The sequence below is a fragment of the Pseudopodoces humilis genome, chromosome 6 (assembly GCF_049639895.1).
Source record: "Pseudopodoces humilis isolate 2021_Gansu_Grassland_sample_001 chromosome 6, ASM4963989v1, whole genome shotgun sequence".
NCBI lineage: Eukaryota > Metazoa > Chordata > Aves > Passeriformes > Paridae > Pseudopodoces > Pseudopodoces humilis.
The window spans coordinates 52,667,067-52,686,012 of record NC_142205.1 but is presented as its reverse complement, the minus strand read 5'-3'; the positions used below and the strand labels follow the sequence as shown (position 1 = coordinate 52,686,012).

Genomic DNA, 18,946 nt, shown 5'->3' with positions numbered 1-18,946 from the left:
CTATGATCACATTTTGTGTGTGCCAGAATAATACTCTTCAAATAAAGAAGGTTTGGTTTGAAACAGGAGTGTAACTTGATGGTTTCTGTCATGGTTGGTTAAAGTCTTATTGCACTACTTTGATTAATAGCAGTAAACTATTGCTATGTATTGTGTTTATGGCCATTTTATAATAGGATTATGCAAGGTAAGTTGTGGGACCTGTGATGAGGAATGCTGCAGTCTCTCTGGCTGGGATGTGGGACAGCAGGGGTCTGTGAATTGAAGTCCTGCTAACTCAGCAGGGTTTGGAGAGTCTTCAAACCTGTGTGGGACTTGTGCTTGATCCCAGATAGAGTTCTGAGTTTGTTCTCTGCTGTGATGCTCTATTCTGACAGTGCTGTGCATTTAAGCAGAGTAATTCTCACCTTCTCTTTTATCTGCTGTTCCCTGATCTGTTTCTTCATTCACCCACGTAGGTGCACGTAGTGCACATCCTTGCAGACTCGTGTGGAAGTGGGGTTTTGGAGACATGTGCTGGCTAGTGTGGATCATCTTCAGTTCTGATCCCTTCATAGATTCAAATTTAGCAATGGTTACAGAGAAACTTCTTGAACTGTGCTCCTGTTTGATATTTTCTATGTATGATTATTCTGTGAACATACCTGAATTACCTCTGATAATTCTGTGTAACCATTGTATTGTGCTTTTTAAACCTGTTTGCATATCTACTTTTAGGATAGAACATCTGTTTTCTTTTGTAGACTGTATGGAGGGTTGCAGCAGAAATATGTGCATGATTATAATTTTCTAAATTATTGGAAGCTGGGATTCAGTAAATGAACTGCACAGAAAAGGCCCTTTCAAACCCATTTTGAATAGTGCTATTAACAGTTAACAGAAAGTTAAATGATGGATAAAGAAATGTGGTTTCAAAAAGCTTCAAAAACAAACACTACATTTTATAAGAAATCATATGGGGTTCGGACTTACTTATTCCCTGGACTGGTTAGAAATGCATTAACTGGCCGAACTGCTTTCCATAAATAAACTTCTCTAATGTGTTGCACTTGGTCTGACCTTTGTTTTCCTTCTTTTTTTTGCAAATTACTGAATTAACAGCGAAAAAAATGTTATGTCCAGCATCCTGGTTTGGGACAGATTTTGGAGGAAACTTCTGAAGGGATTCCTCTAGAAAACAGGTGCAAGTGGCCCGTCCCCCAGCTGGTTTGGGAAGATTTCTTTGGAGAGAAGTTGAAAAAAAAAGGTGTAGAACTTAATATCCAGCATAGATAGAACAGATGATTGGGGATGCATGCATCATAAAGTCACCCTAGGACATGTATGTGATTACAGAGATTTTGTAGCAGCTTCTAGAACAGCTAAAATAATAAAGTCTGAATGACATACTTGATAGAGAAGTAATTAAGATGGAGATGTGATATGACACATAATCTTCCCACTCTTGGCTCATTATCCAGAGCAAATGAGATGCTTTTAAAACAGATATCTACATTGTCCTCTGAAAAATGGTGACCAGTTCTATTCTGATTAGTAATGTAGAGACGCACAGTGCAAGTATGCACATTGTCTTTAAACACAAATGTGTTTATTTTAGTAATATTGCTCTTTGGTTTTATTTGTTTGGTGGTGAATCTAGCTGCAAAAAATGTAGGCTTTTCCTAGCTGTCACTGTTTGTTTAAGTCATTCACTTGGAAGAAAGATTTGGAAGGATAGAGTCTCAGTATGGAGTTGACTCAATTTCACCAAATAAAGCTGATGTCTTTATATTGCATGAGGATCTGGCATAAAATGGTTAATACGGTTGTGAGTCATCATCTTAGTTTGCATTAAGATATTGAGGTAGTATGCTTGACTTTTATTGATTTAGCATTTAAATACCACTGAACTGCATAAAAGCCTTGAACTAGATACTGACATCTAAACACTTTCAACAACATTTCTGATTCCTCTGGTAAGTTTAAGTTGTGGCCAATTTCCAGGATTTAAGACTTTTCAAAAAAATCCTTTTCAGTAATTCCAAATCAATTCATTCTCTGTTTTCACTTCTGGGTTTGCTTGTTTTTGTTGTTTTGTTTTTTTCCAAGAGGCGTCTCTGTTCATACCTAAATAGAACTCTTCTAAATTTCTTCAATTAAATTATATTACCAGATATTTTTAATGCAATTTTTTCTTCAGGCACCAGAATACAAAATTGATCAGGTGATCATGTTGAAGACACACAGTTAATTTAATGCAGAGCTTTACACTTCTATAAACTCATATAGTACTGTGACTATTTGTAGTACAGTAAAAATTCTGTTGATGTTCTACGTGTTGATGCTGATTACAGCATTTATTTGGTTGAAGCCATCAGTCCTAGAGCCATATTGCTATTCACTTATGCCCCATTTGGCTCTTGATAAACAATTCTGTGGGGAATTACTATGGGGAGAAATGTTCCAAGAGAAGCTCTGTTCAGTATTTTAACAAATAGATTGAATATGAAGAGGTATAATTGGAAAATTATTCAGTTCTTGCTTCAGTTGTTACAGAGGGATAACTAAGGGATAGCTAGAAATAGCTATTCTTTAAAAAACTATGAAAATTTCTAATGGCAAATTACATGAGTGCAAGGGCTAACATCACATTTCTACCATGAATATCAAAAATTACGCCTTTTTGGTGAGGAGGCTGTATACATCAAGCTGTATTATTTAGACATAGCAATTCTGAAGGATACTGCCCCAGTTGATAAACACTCTTGATGAGCTGATTAATGGCAGATTGAGAAATTCTCTTAAATGCCATTAGGTGCTCCAGGTTTTTAGAGATTTGATAGTTAAGACATTATTTACCATAGTCTCTGCTTTTAGCTGCCGTACTTTTAAAGAACAGTATTTGTTAGTGTGAGGATATGTCTCCGACTTTGTACTGAAGCTTACAGTACAATACTAATTTAACAAATAATTGTATTGCAGTGATCTACCATTGTTTTAGTGACCATTTATGAATAGAAAATAAGATTATATTGGAAAGATTTCTGGGAGAATTCGCTATTAAGAAGCTTTCAAGAGGAGCTACAAGCCAGTTGGTAGGAAGGGAGACATTCCAGAAAGTGGTCTGCTGTGTTAATTAAAATAGAGAGATAGAAAGGAGAAAGAGACAAATATCTGTCACCTCTTTTGTTATTTGTGGTGGTTTTAATTTATTTATTTATTACTCCAACTAATTTTTTACTGGTGTCCTTGTTCTGTCCTCTCAGCTTTTCCCTAATGAGCTGGTTGCCCTCCAGCAGCATCCTCATGAAATGAGGTTCCTCCAAAAAGGTGCTGTAAATGCTTTTGAGTACTAGAGAATTGAAAAATAACACTAGCTTTTTCTCTAACCATACAACAGAAGATAAGGGACATCTGCAAACCTCTGGCAGATGCTTCTACTTTGGACATAGATGTCTGTGCTTTGCTGGTCTTAGCACAGCTTTAGAAGTCTGGAATTCCCTCATTTCCAACTTTCTCTCTGTAAGTAAATTTATGACTTTACTACTTTTGCTTCTGTTTTAAAGGCTGTATTGTTGAGATAAAGGATGTAAGACAGAGACATTTTATTGTCCCACCTAACACAATTGCTTTGAAATTTAATAAAATAATATTTATATAGTACTTTGTGAGTGCAGTGCGCTGCTGCATACAAATTCAAAGTATTAATCAATGTGATTTGCAGAGAGTTTTGCACACTGTTCTTAAGCTGGAATGCTTAAAACAAAGCATAATATGACATAAATGATGAGCCTTGAGGGTGCCTTTTTATTAATCTGAGTAAATTAGGCTTTTAAAATATGCTGCATCTTTGATTTCCAGCTGTAAAATAATGAAGTCAGTGGTTTCTATAGTGGGAAATCATTGCAGGTTTATAGAAAGTGACAGCATTAATTTAACCTCATTCATTTTCCTTTTCCCTCATGAAACACAGTGTATTTGATTCCAAGTATTGATTAGTCAAATGTATGAGGAAGACCTTATATTCAGTGATACAAGCAGTGGGGAATTTATTCAAGTAATGCACATTAATGTGTGTGCGTTGTGTGCCGGTGTTGTGCCATAGCCTCTTCAAAAACAAATGGTTTTATGTGGTTGTCATTAAATCAGGACTGCAGTAAATAGTAGCCTTTTCTGAAAGTTCACTGAAGCACAGCTATCCAAGGGCTTTGGTAGTTCCTTAACTATTTGCCATGGGTGGCATAAACAGATGCCCTGAATCCTCCTACAAAGATGTGTGTGTGTAGCTGGGATTTGCAGCGAGTGGTCTGGCTGGAAGTTGGGGGCCTGCTCCTGGTGCTGAATATTAAGCACATGCTCCTGTCTCTTCCCCATCAGGCTCCACACTACACACTGACTATTCATGGGTTTGATATTGATTAGCTGTGTACCCGTACTGGCCCGTGCATCCATCATGTTGCTGCTGGAATGCTTGCTGAATAGTTTTGAATAATGTAACTTGCTAAAATTTTTAGGAGAGATTTGTCTTCGGCTGGTGCTTTAGCCATTTTGGATTAAATGCCTCAGCCTCACCTGAAAAGCTGTGACCCAGTGTATACACAAAGTACAGTTACTTCACCCAGCATATTTCAGAAGTGAAATTATCTAAATTGCTGGGAACAAAAAAGTGGAAATATGAAAATTTATATGAATATGAAACTTTACAATCCATCAAAATTCATCAGAATATCTTTTAGCTCTTAAAAAAACAAACACTTTTAGAGATGGAATGCATTTGGATCAAACCTAAGTTAAGATCATGTCTGTTAGAAGCATTTTAAGTGTGTTCTAAATGCTGTGGTAATGCATGTTTTGATTCTTGCTCAAGGTTTATGAATGAAATGATGGATTACAGCATGGGTTTTGCAGACTGAGGGGAAGGCAGAAAGGGTTTGAGGTGTACACACGGAAATACTTACATAAATATCAAATTAGAGTCATTCATTATATCAGAATATGGTCTTTTAGTAACATCACTACGTTAGGTATTAGCAGCCTCACCAACAAAATCACAGTTTACTTGTTTTTTTTAGGGAGCAAAAGTCTGGCATTTGTGTTGTATTTCTTTTAAATCCAGCTAACCTGAAGATCAATTGCCGTCAGTACCCAAACTGAACTGTTGTGTAATGACCCAGTGATATTAATTAGGTAGTTGCTGAGGTATTTTGAATGTGATGAATAAACTGTGTGAAAATTCTGTCGTGAATTTGGAGTTCCTCCTGTGTCTTATTAATTCAACGTATTAATTATTTTTATTAATTTTTTAGTAGGCGGTAGGAGTGCTGAGCTGTGATGAAACTCCTTTGGTCTTTTGGTGGGTTTTTTTTGACCATAAGTTTGTCAGTGCAAGGAAAGCAAATTTTTCAAAGGTTCTAATTTGCTTTTAAATAGATAATAGGAAAAAAAGACCGTAACTATGCATTTTTATCAAACAGTTTCTTAGAACTAGAGAAGGAATACTTAAGTAATTTGAATGTATTGCTTTGCTCATTAATGTGTTTTTGGCAGCAGATTATGTTTCTGTGTTTACAAACAACGACCTATTTTGATTTTTAACTGTCGCTGGACACTCAGCTCCTTGAGCATTTCTGAAACCCTCGTCATTGCCAAATGCCATCTTTTAGAGTTGTATGTGTTACAGATCAGGCTAAACTAGAGGAGCATTTCTTTAGATTTCTGTTTGGAATGTGTAATAAGCAGTTTGGTTTGTACTTAAAGGTTTTGAACAGAATAAAGATTGTGACAGTAAAGTAGTGGAGAACTCTGTATCTCTGCCAAAGAGCAGGTTTAAAGATTATTTAGCTAACTAGCATCTTGCCTTGTCACTACACATTTTGGATAATAAGGTAATAAAAAAGTACACAGTACTAATAATGAACAAAACAAAAAGTGATGTGTGACTTCACTGCATTAATTGTACCACTATACATCTATTCTAACACCAGTTAAAAGGGAAAGTTCATGTTAGTTTTCAGTTTTGCAAGAGAAGAGGTCTTGCTGAATGAATGCCTGCCATTCCTCCATCAAACGTCTTGTGTGGATTTGAAGTATAGAGTGGAAAGTCACATGCCACTATACATATATATTCCATATATATATATATATATATTTATATAGGAAAAGTTATAAGAGAGAGCTTTTTTTATATTTTCAGAATGACCTGTTCTACTAAGCTGCATGTTTTCTCCTGAAGCATTGTTTAATAAATACTGCCCAGTAATGGAGTAACCTAAGGTCTCCAGGGAACGAAATAAAAGTTGGCCTCTTCTAAACTCTTCTAACCATGATCTACAGCTTCTGAAAGAGCACTGAGCATGGAGGAAAGGGATTTTTGCTGGGTTTGCAAGTGGAAGTATGTGTGGCAGTATCAAACAGAAAGAGCATATTTGTGTTAGTTGCAAATAACCATTGCACACTTGTGGCTAGGCTTGCATTAGGATACTAGAAGTGTTAACTGTTGAGAGTAAGAAGGAGAAGAAATAGTGAAGTTAGTATTAAATTGGAATGGAACTAGTTAGAAATCCTAGGCTAATGTAAGGTTAGACTTCCGGCATCCTCGAGAACCCTTGCCCATATTCTTGAAAAGAAATACTCCATTGAATGCCCTGTTTCTGTTCCCTTATTTTTGTAAATGAATGGTGCAATCTTATTTCAATTTTCGTTGAGAAAATCAAAACACAGCCTAGAATTGCTACCAAATTAACTTTATCCTCAATCTCTTTTAGTGTATTTTACTTTTAAAGTTGAACTGTAACCAAACCTAGTTGATGAGCCACAGGAAGTGTATAAGACTAGTTTCTAGCAACACTTTCTTCAGAATATGCTTAAAACATGTCTGGGATATAGGTAATCTGCCTGTGTTGTGTGTTCTCAGTGGATCAAGGAAAGTACTCAGTTTCCTGAACAAACTGGTATTTTTGGCTCTTATTTTGGTGTGAAGAGTGGTGAAGGACTGAGATATTCAAATGATGTGTGTATGTTAGATTCCTATCTGACTGTTACATATTTTATTAGTGATATGTACTTGTAAATCCTACTCAGTTAAGTGGAGCAGTGTCACACAGCATCATGTTACAATTTAGATACCAAGAGATCTTTTCCTTAATGGACAAGAAGGGCAAAAGAGCACGGTCATGAACTTCAGGGTCATTAAAGAATACTTTTGAGTGAGATGCATTTGTATGATTATCACAGAACAGTTAGATTCAGAGTCTGTATCTCAGTTTCCTGTTCTTTCATAATTATAGTGTGACATTTGGTTACAAATCCTTATTCATATTGGTATGCTTAACCATCGTTTACTGAAAGAACCAGGACAGTAATTAAATTAGGCAGATTGCCTTTCTTCATTCCTTTGATTTTATACATACATTGAGATGAAACATCATCTTTAATAATATCTGCAGGCAGAAAATAAATGCAATAATAAACATTATGACAAATCAAAGCATAGTGGCCTATTTAAAGCAATTCTTCACTTTTAGATGGCAAAGTTTAAGTAGGATGCCAAATACTGCTTTTCTCTCCTGCTTTGTAAATTTACAAAGATCTGGACTGGATGTCTTGCTAAAATGAAAATGTGATGAGAACTTCAGAGGAGTATGGCCTGTCTTCTCATTTTTGTGAGAGATTTAGGAAGCAAGAGAAACAATTATGAGCTTATAATTATTTTACAGAACAGCCATAACTCTGTTTATATAAAAAACAATTGCTCCTTCCATACAACTTCTGCAGTGATCCTACTTCAAGGTCAGACTGTGAAACTGTGAGTTAGTGATGACTTTTGATCTTTTGAGATATTTATCTCTGGGATCATTGTAGCTTCACTCTTAGGTAAAGGAAAGAAATAGTCTATAGTTAAAACTCAAGTGTAAGTCTCCTGGGTTGAGCTGGATTCTCTGATGCCGATTTCCAGCATTACCATGGGCTCATCACTTAATTTATTTGTAGTACATAAGTGGTACTCCAGTAGTCATGGGGGTTTGGCATTAAAGTCTGAGAGATACTCATGATACCGATGGGATGGAGCTGCTGTAATAACTAGAGTAATTTCAGTCTTTAGAGGCCAATTATGTTCTGGTTTGTGCCTCTTCATGTGTCATTACAGGAAGTGGAAGAGACACTGCCATTTCTGTTGCTGGTGTATCACTACTGTTACTGCTCCTGTGATTGTTTTATTTACTTCTGCAGAAAAAATGCCAAAGTGAACAAGTTTCTTTATACACCAGGAGGAAAAAATATTGCAGAAGCCTGTCATACTAATCAACTAAAGCCTGGGCTCAAATATAAATTACTTTTTAAATCTTCCCAAAATCCGTCATTACTCAAAGATTGGGTCAAATCTGTTGTACTGTTTGAAAATATTAGGTGACTTTATTTTTGTATGTCTTTACCTGAGTCTCTTGTGGTGAGAGAGCCTGTTGTCTCTTCTTTCATCCCTGTGAGTGTTCTATCAAATCCTTCATACTGCTTGTATTTTGTTGAATTTCATTTTTGTTTTCACCTCCAACTTCCCTTGATGGGGGAAGGCATTCAGAAATAAATGCTGTGCAGGTAGTAAACCCTGAAATTTATTGCAGCCTGGGTTCAGCTTCAGAAGAGGGGATCAAGAGGTAGCAAATGCTTTGGAGGTTGGTTGGGGATACAGGGTCTTCCTGAGAATGTTTTGTCCTTTCAGGGACTCCTAGAAGAAGGCTGTGCTTTTGGTTTGTATAGCCTAGCTAGTTTTCTGCAGTAAGAAGGACATTGTACACTTTCCTCTGCCAAGCGAAGAATTTGTGATAAAACTCTAAAAGGTAACCTTGAAGAAATTTTCCGGTTGTACCTTCTCTACTTAGGCTTATGTTAGGAATATTCTGTCTGACCCAAAGTGAATACTGCCCAGCAATCTCCTTATCACATTCCAGTTCTCAAAATTCTTCCATGCAGTCCTTACTGAAGGGAACAGCTTTACAATGAAAGTTTGTCAAAGCTTCACCGTGAAAGTTCGTCAAAGCAAAGTTTGCCTGCCACTGCTCCAGTAGCTTCATGAAAGGACAGTGCATTCCTTGGGCCTCCTGAGGGTAACATCAGTGTTGTGGGGTTTTGAGGGTTCTTTTTCCCTCCTGTTTTTGTAATGTTGTGATGTCTTCAGGAAATAGAGTCTGTTTTCAGTTAAAATTTAAAGGAAAGTGTGGTTGCAGTGGGAGGTATTCTGAATGCACTTTCAAGAACAAAGAAACAAGTGCTCTGTTGCAGGATGGGTGACACGTATATGTATGGATCTGCAAACAGCTAGTCATGCACAAACTGTTATTACACATTACATACTGCAGTGTTACTGGGTATCCCTATAATGTTTTTTTTTTTCCTTTTTTTTTCTCCTTTGACAAAGAGCTAAGCATTTGTGAGTTTGATATTTGAGGAGTTGCTGAGCCATACACTAAAAAGTGGCTGTGAGAAGTTGATTACTGGAGTCACTGGCCCCATGCAGCATCCCTCAGCCCACAGTGCTTTGTGTGCATGTACTTAAAACAACCTTTGCATAAATGTCTGTGCCTAAGGACTAGCATGTGCACAAACATGGAAGAGACCTGAGAGACCAAAGCCATTCCTCTGAGCTGTTTCAGTGTTTAAAATACTTTAATTCCTAACATCCAGGTTTTGATCATGATGCTTCTTTGTAACATAGTAGCTGCTGAATCTGGAATGGTGAGGAAGGAAACAGGAAATTGATGGTAAATAAGTGTAGTGCCTTTTGGTTGCAGGATGGATAATGCGCTCATTTTCTCTTCATATGTTTAAGGAAAAAAAAAGGATTACAGCAATGTCTTTGCAAAGGTTAAGGAAACCAGAGAGGCCCTAAGGCCTGAGAAACTGTTATGAAAAAAAAAAAAGTTGGTAGTAAACGTTTTATTATAATAAATTGATTTTGCTGACTGTCAGAAGCCAAGGCATCATGATTAACCTGTTGAAGATCTTCCTGACTTGACCAGTTTTTTCTCACAGAGATTTTTCTTTATAAAAAAAAGCAATTTACTATAAAAATATACTTATTTGGAGGTTGAAAAGCAGGATGTAGATAAAATGAAAGCACAGCTGTGCCATAATATTATTTTTGTGCTTTTTCCCAAAGCTGTTAATTTCACAGAAAATAGTTTTGACAAGTCTCTGTATTTCTAATGCATTTTCTTCTTTAATAAAACATGAAATAACTCTATTTCTAAGGTTCAGTTTCATTGTTTTCTTCCCTACTTAATCTTTAATTTGTTTGACTCATTTGGAGATTTTTGCAGGATTGGGAGTTCAGGAAAAAGTATTCTTTATGCTACTTAATATAACATTACTGATGTGATGTACTTGTAAATTCCGGGGTTTAAGCTAGAATTACATAAATACATTACTTTAACCATCTTATTGTCAGCATGTGCTGGATTAAATGCAAATAGCTCCTAGTTCTGAGCATATTCAGTCAAACCCCTCAGTTTGCAAATACAGCAGACCTGTGTTCACAGATGGGCTGTGCAGAGCTGTGTGAAGTTACACGGAGAAACTGTTGGTTGTGTCACTGAGCAACTGGAAGGGGTGGGTTTGGCTGGGGGATGAGGTTGACCAGGTAAAAGCCATTGCCTTGTAATGAATTTTTGTGGAAACCCGCACTGTGATCCTTTGACACTGAGTTAACACAGGTAGTAAAGAGTGGAGGTAGGCAGGAAGGGGAGAAGAATAGGGGCAAGAAGGAAAACTGGTATGGAAAAAGCTCACCTTTAGCTCCTGGGAAAAATAACATGGTTTGGAATGAAGTTTCTCTAAACTTCATTCAGAATGATATAGAACAAGCATCTTAAAAGAATTTTTCAAACTCTCCCAGAAGTATTATTCTGTCCCTCTCTTCTGAAGAGAAGTCAAGAGGTTGAAAGAAAGCTGGGTGATTTGTGTTTCTCAGGCTGCAGGGGCTCTCTGGAGCACATGTGTTCCTCCCTGCGTGTGCTGCTCCCCCTCATCCCCACGGCGAACACAGAGGAAGGAGTGATGGAGAGTTGGATGTTAGCTGGTACATCTAGTTTCACAACAGCCTGCTCTCTTATCTCATCTGCAAGAAAAACTCCTGAGGATCTTTTCCCTTGGAATACGGGAATAATGAGCTGTTTGAATCAGCTCAGTGGTATGTGCTTGGTGGGTCGCAAAAGACACGCAGCAAGGCCGGAGGAGATGACAGGAAAGACTGCACTTTCTTCCAGTGGGAGAATTTATATTTCCCATATTTTCAAATTGTAGGTAAAGAAAGACACTTCCAGTTCTGTCACTTTCTTCTTAACTAGAAGTGAGGTTGTTTTGCTTCCCCTTCCACAGTCACATTTAACACATCTTTTCCTCTCTTACCTGCCAGACTTTTTGTACTTTCCTGAAATAGCAGGAGCCTATGTAACCTTAGATGGCTTTTGGATTTTTTACGATTTAATATGATTACAGCTTTATAAAATCAGTTACTACTTTTGCAAATTCAGCTCATTTTGGAGTTGTCATGGAAAAAAAAAAACACATTACTTTTTCATCTTTAGTCCTTCTCTTGACCAAGTTGAGTTCGCTTTCTATTAAAGAATTGTGGTTTGATGGGCTTTTTCCTACTGTACATTCTTGTTTAAATCTCGTATTGAGGAGTGGGATGCAGACATCCTCTATATTTTGTATATTTTCAACCTTTGATTAGTTCTTGATTTCAGTTAAGTTTATGCAGGTAACAGTAATATTTGAAACTGTAGGTTAAAGATGGTGAGTTTTGCTTACTTTCAGGCTTAGAAGTCCAGACAGCTGAGATAAGTTTGACAGATTTTTATAGCTATAATAATGAAGACTTCAGTCTCCCAGTAGACTGTAGATGTAGAATAGAATTACCATGATTATTTAATAATGCTAGTTGTATTTATAAAATACAGTTTAGGCATTCTGGAGTCATCAGAAATCCTTGGAGATTAGAATACTTTCTAATTACATGTGGGAATAAATTGTCCTTACACTTACTGCTGCAAAAACATATTTGAAATTCTGATACTTTATCAGGGCTTAGGTCATTGCATTTACTGTTATGTTCAACTTCCTGTCTACATGAAGGATGATTCAGCATGTTTTACATTTACCACTTACTGCTTTGATCTATCTTTTTAGAGTTCATTATAGATTCAAATGTATTCTGTGTCTTCACTCATTCGTATAAATGCATGTTCTCTATTTTTGGGGAAAAACATTACTAGTGTATCAATGATTTCTAGAAAAAACATGTTTTTCCTTTGGGAAACAGGAATTTTTTTGGTGCTTCAACAATTTGCTGTGAGAATATCTCAGTGGAGAATTGAGTATATTTAGCCTAAGGCATATAGGTAGCTCCACTGAAGGCAGGGGGAACGTAGACTTCTGATTTAAGCTCATTCATAAGTGACCCCGGTCTTAGGAGCCTGGGCTTGGTACATCCAGTGAGACTGATTTTTTTATAGCTACTCAGTTTCTGTCATTTGCCTTAAACACAATCATGCTGTGGCTAAAAGTGTATGTATACAGTATTGCTAACGTATGGTAAAAGAGTAAACTGTATTGGAAATTTGTAGTTATAGCTAATGCATGGACAGATTTATTAGCAACAGCAGCATCGTTTAGAGGAACAAAAGGTCATATTGTGGGTAATGATTATTTTTTGGGGGTGCCATGTCTCTTTAATTTCAAATTTTTTCTAGGAATGGATTTGAAAGAAAGATTTGAAGAGAGCACAGCATTTGTATTTATATTGCAAGGAAAATTAGAATCGGTTGCAAAGCACAGTGTGCTTCTTTAAATTAAAATGTTAATATCTTTTTGAGAAAAAAAGCCTTCAGAAAATACTCCTCCCTAGCGAGTCTTAGTCCATACAAACTCTGCTATTTTCCCAAAACAATGAGGACATAATTTCTGACTATTTCTTAATCATCCAAGCACTGTAGAAATAGGTAGTAAGAAGGCTTTCTTCCTAAAGAAAATTTTTATTAAAAAGATTTATTTCTTTTATAAGACTTGGTACACTCAATAGTCTGATCAGACCTTGGAAGCAATTATGAGGAGGAAAAAGAAAACCCACAGCAAAAATAACTTATTCAAGGTTAATTTAGATGATGTTAATTTAAAATCTCAGCATGCCTTTTAACCCACTACAGCCCTGTTTAGAAGTGATGTGAGACTGGGTCTTTAATATAAAGTAGAAAGAGGTAGGAAGCTGATTAGGTACTTTGCTATCTCTGATCTTAAAATAATTTTGTTCTTTTGCATAAATATGATGCCTTGGTATTTTCCATCTATCAGAAGAAATTATTATTTTACTTGTAGGTAATTTCCACAGTCAGCCTAACAGGTTGAATGGTCTGGATCTAACTTTGTTTTTCGTGGCAGCCTTGATCACATATGTTGCTTCCTAAAAAACTAAAGGGATAAAAAAATAATAAATTTGAATAGGGGATTCTTAATGACAATATTTGATTTTCTTACCTAATCAAAGACCATCATCTCACAGTTTAATTTCTGATTTTTGTATCTTGAGCATGTATTTTCCAGTAGACTTTCCCAGTTGGTGACTAAAATTGCTCTCTTCCACACAAGATTTTTTGAGCAGAGGATTTTTATAAGCTTTCCCATCTCTGACATGATATAATACTAACATCTAGAATATTCCCACTGGGAAAAATTAGTCAAAACCCAGGGAAAGACTTGGAGATTACTTTGTAAGAGTTTTTGTGTTGTGGAATCAAATCACAATTTCAGGAAAAGCAGGTTTTTTCTCAACAAGCAGAGGCTAAATCTAATGTGTTTTAATGGCGTCTTAACTCCTATGTGAGTATGTAGTCTGTGCCATTAAGTGATTTAACCTCTACTCCTTACCCTGCAGTTCAGGTACCAAGTAATCAAATAATTTATTGAGGTGTTGTGCTCTGATTAAAGTGGTTGCATGGAGTTATGGGGCACTGACAGCTCACGTAATAAGGTGTTATGATTTGGTAAAAATGAAAACACTGTCCATATTTTCTTTATCTGATACATTGCATGCATACAGTAAGTAGGATATGCCTGGATGCAGAAATAAAGGAGGTTAGGTACAGACTGCTTACAGGAAGGAGTTGGTCTATGAAGCCATTGTGTGGTTGTTAATAATGTGGTGAGCTGTAATTTCTCATGTGCTGGTGCAGTGCAACTTGGCTTTCTGTTCCTTCATTATCTCAGTAGTTATGGTGGCCTGTTTTTGTTTTTCTTCCTTCCTCTATCTTGCAATTCATACAGATTATTCTGTGTAGTATAGCTGTTCAGATTGCAAGAATAAACTAATAGCTTTTCCTGCATTTAGTGTACCTAATTATTTTAAAGCCAGTGTGCCATTTGAGCAGAGGATAGGTTTTAGAAACATTTATTTCTTTGGGTTTTTTTCAGTCTTTCACCTTATGGTTTAGTGTATTAGCTTAAAAAGTTATAATTGTCTTTTCCATAGGAAGCACTATAATATAAGCATATTGGTCAGGTGTACAATATACATTGTACAGCTTTGGACTATTTTCTGTGATTTTTTTTTTTTCTCAAACCCTTTTCCTAAACTAGTACTATCTGTGAAGATCTAAGCATGTTTGTGTGAGGCAATATTAGAGAAACAGGACTTCCTGCATGCTGAAAATACTTAAAACTCCTTGTTTATTTTCTTAATTCATGAGGTGGGAGCCACACAATGCTGCTTGACTCATTGTTGGGTATTACTTCCACAGTTTGTCACTTGCAAGTGGAAAGAAGCTGTCAGCTGTTGTGGAGGTGACACAGCAGATGTTGTAGAAACGGAATTCTCATGGACAGTGTGAGAGTTACAGAGAGTTTCCAGTGAAGGGTAACTGAATTTCAGTCATCTTCAAGGAGCAATTTTGGTCTTTCTGTTAATGTAGCAAATGAGATTTTGTGGTTGTGATCTAGGGACCTCTTCATGCCCTGCAGCACTTTCTCAGTATTTAGGGAATGGTTTGGAAAGGAATGTAATATTCAATATGTTTTTTACGTTAGATTGTTTTTCTCAGCATTTTTGGTAAAATAAAGCATTGCTAAGATAGCGATAAACTTCTGGTAGCATATTGGCTTTGAGAACAGCAACAAGTGTTTTCTGTGGTCCCTATAATTTTATAAACAGATTTACTTAAAAAAAAATTTGTGTTAGGAACTTGATTTCAGTTTCCAAATCAATGCGGAGGTTGGCTTTGCTTTTGAAAAGTAACCCTAGCAAATTGCTTGGTAAAAATGTAATTTTGCTCCAGTTAAAAAATGCAAACCACCTTAATTATGTTATATTTTCAGACTGTCTTCCTTAGTGTTTTATGATGTTAGAGTTGGTTCAGCTCTAAAGAAACTGAGGAGGATCAAGGATAACCTGAGTTTCGAAGACTCATTTCTTCTAGTGTAGATTTGTTAGCTTCCTTAGAGATACAATGTGTTTTAAATGCTAAAACAAAGTAAAAGATGTGACGATTTATTGAATCAAGGACTATTACTTTAGATATGTGACTCTTGAGTCAGATGAAATAATTTACTACAGTGACTTTGGGGAGGGTGACATTTGATCCTCTTCTCATTTGGACCCAATAGGGAACTGCCTGGTAACAAACCTGAGATCTCGTATATCTTTCACATAATTCAGAGGAATTCTAGCAGAGGCATCTAACACTCAAGAGTATTGTGCAGATTTGTGCGTTCTCTGCAGCCCTTCTGATCCAGAAGTCAATAATTAGGCTGTCACAGAAATGTTGTGGTTTACGTTGTTTGATTTCTGGTATTGGAGAAGGAAAAAAGGAAAGAGTCAGTGAGAAGGGGAGAAATGTTTTTCTTGTTAGTTTTGATTTTTTTTTTTTAAATAAACTGTGTACAGGTAAAGGCTGTGTAAACATTAACAAAGAATGAATATATTTTTAAACTAGTTTTACTTTATAAATAACCTAAATCAAACCATCAGTAACCACTTATCTTTGTATTTTGTATCCTGAACAGCTTTTTTAGGGTATGTTTTATGGCCTTCCCAGAAGCTTTAAAAGAATTACAGATGTACTGTGGGCAAGCAAAAATAAATCATACAGCTGACAGGAAAAGTGTGTAGTCTCACTTCAGGAAATTTGAGATCTGCTTCTGTCTGTGCCACAGGTTGTCTTGTATAATCCTCTACAAGATACTTTGCTCATCAGTATTTATCTCTTACATAAGGATCCTTTTGGGATGCATTCTTTTTTTCATAGGTGTTCATGTACTGTGATTCCAAGTGCTATAATGTATCCTGAAATTTAATAACTTGCAGTGAGTGTTTTGCAAATAAGATTCTGATACTGACTGGATTGTTTGAGGAATTTCTTTTTACACCTTCTTCTGCTGTAATTTTGCAAGTGAGTTTTACTCTCAACAAAAGAGAAAGTAAATAGCTTTCAAATTGACAGCGATGAAACAAATTGCTCCACAGGGAGCTTGGTGTCTTGATTGACAGTGAATAGAAGCAAACAGGAGATTCTGATGTGGAGTATCAGGAATGAAGAGCATCAAGTGCTGCATCCTCAGGCTGTGATAACGAGTCTGTACTGAGGAAGGGGCTGCTCCAAGGGCTCCAGTGCCCTGTGCTGTCACTCTGTCTTTGGCAGATCTATAGGTGTGCTCTCATCATACATAGCCTACCAATATGTGAAGTGTATTTCGTTCACAAGTACATTTTTTGTACATGCAGCCATATTTTAACTGAAGCTCTGCATCCTGAAGAATCTCAAAGTATTTTATTTCAAAATAAAATTTTGAATTGCATTATGGAATTGTCTCATTAATTGTATTCTTGGTTTAAAGCACAATTTGGAGAACAAACAAGGCAAAAATACTATGAACCACCTGAGCCTTTTTTGTAAACTGCACTTAACAGTATGCTCCATACCAAATCATAGATGGGATTGTTCTGTGACTTTCTGGATTCTGTGGGTATAAGACCTTCTCTGTACTGTTTCCTGGTATCCACTAGTATTGAGATTTTAGATGCTTCTAGTGAATAGCTTACTAATTATGATATTTCTAACATCTGTTTATTTGCAAAAGTAGAGAAATGCTTTCTTTCAAAATCAGATGATGAAATTTTGAAAGAACACCTAATTGACCATCCATACTCTTGTGAAAATATTTTGACATCTTTCATCCAGCCAATGAACACAGATTTTATGAGCCAATATGAATCGCTTTAGTTCTGGAAAAGAAACCCAGCAGTTTGGCTTGTGTTAACAAACTAAGCATCTGTCTCTCGATGCTGTAACTGTGAAAAGGCACTGTATGATCTTGTTTGGTATTGGGACAGGGAACTAGTGCTCTTGTTGAAGAAGCAACCCATCCCCAGGACACAGGTGTTTCCTGCTCTTCCAGTGCTTCCTCATCTAAATGCTGGTCAGGTCTGCCTGATGCAGTGTACGTTGTGGTGGGGAGGTTGCTGCCTGGAATACTATGCCTGAAAAATGATCACTTAAATGGAGTCATATCAATTTACAGGCAAATTGCCTGGTAATTGTTTTTTATAAGTTTCAAATATCATTGCTCAACAAAAATCGTTGGCAGAATGGTGTGGTTTTATACATAATTTAGCATCATGGGCAGAATATTTTAATGCATTATTCTCTTGGAGGAGGTCTTAGTTTCCTCACTGTGTCATGGACTTTGGTCAGGAAAGCTGAAGTTCAAAGTGCCTACTGCATGTTTTCTGAGCCTTAGGCTGAAGAACCAAATGTGTTTGTTTAAAATATAAACCAATTATTCCTGAATTACACTGATCACCATAGTAACCTATATTCATTGTGTTTTCTATGAAGTAATTTAAAATCACTTAGCTGGAAGAAATAAGTAGTGTCAATTATTGATACATGAATGTAGCCTAATTATATTAATGTGAAACATTTTTATAGGATGAATATTTCTTCATGCACTGGAGTTTCATGTCATTGTCATAATTAGTGTCAGTCACTTATGCAAACAGGAATTCTGAGATGTTTTTGGTTTTGGGTTTTTTTCTTGGTTTGTTTTCCTTCCGCATCCCTCTTACACCATGTGTTATATTCTACATTTTAAAATTATTTCAGTTGCTTGCTTTTGCTTGCACATACAGCTGGATTGTATTTGAGAAGTACCAGATGCCTGTTAGGTTCTGTGGTAAAGCTGTAGTCACATATATGTAGTTGTGTATCTAGAGAATGTCACCGCTATTATTTGTCTTTTATTTATTTTCCTGACAAAACATTATTGATGTGATCTTGTAAAGAGTCTTGAAGTTGCTGGGAAAGTTTACTTGATCCTGATTTTTAATGGCTTTTTGGTTATATACTTGATTAATCAAACTGTTGCTTATTTGTTTAATTAATTAAATGCAGTGGTGTTTGAAGGCTCAAAAAGCAATGAAGTAAACAATCTATAATTGACTGAAATGGGAATTCTGTTTGAAGAACTGCTGGAGAATCAAGTTCACCATGTAATCTTAAAATGCAGAACAGTTCTGTTGTTTATGTATGCAGCTCCTGTTCATTATGCTGAAATTGAGCTGAAAATTGTTTTCTTTTGCTGTCATTAATTTTAGTTTTTAAATTCAAAGCAAATTAAGTTGCTAACTTCAGCAACTATGGAGATGACTTCCTAAATATGAGATAAACTTAGTCTCCAGCTATGTCTAACAAGCCTCATTTTGCTGGGTTATTTCCAAATACCTGCAGTGAAAGCCAATGTATTTGAAGAAGAATTTGTCGTTATTGCTGCAGCTAGGATAAACTGTCCATTGCCAACAGTAGGCAAATAACCCTCAAGCTTTACTGTTGAAATTTTACATGCCAGTTTTACCTCTTTCACTGCAAATCACCTCACCAGCATTCAGATCACCTAGTAGAGTTGGATGGCACAGAAGTTACAGATG

General features: G+C 36.3%; 1 protein-coding gene across 4 annotated transcripts in view; it reads left to right on the top strand.

Annotated features, from left to right (window-relative positions):
* The window catches only part of CCSER1 (coiled-coil serine rich protein 1), a 637,091-nt gene that overhangs the window by 147,890 nt on the left and 470,255 nt on the right, over window positions 1–18,946 (top strand). The window lies entirely within an intron of this gene.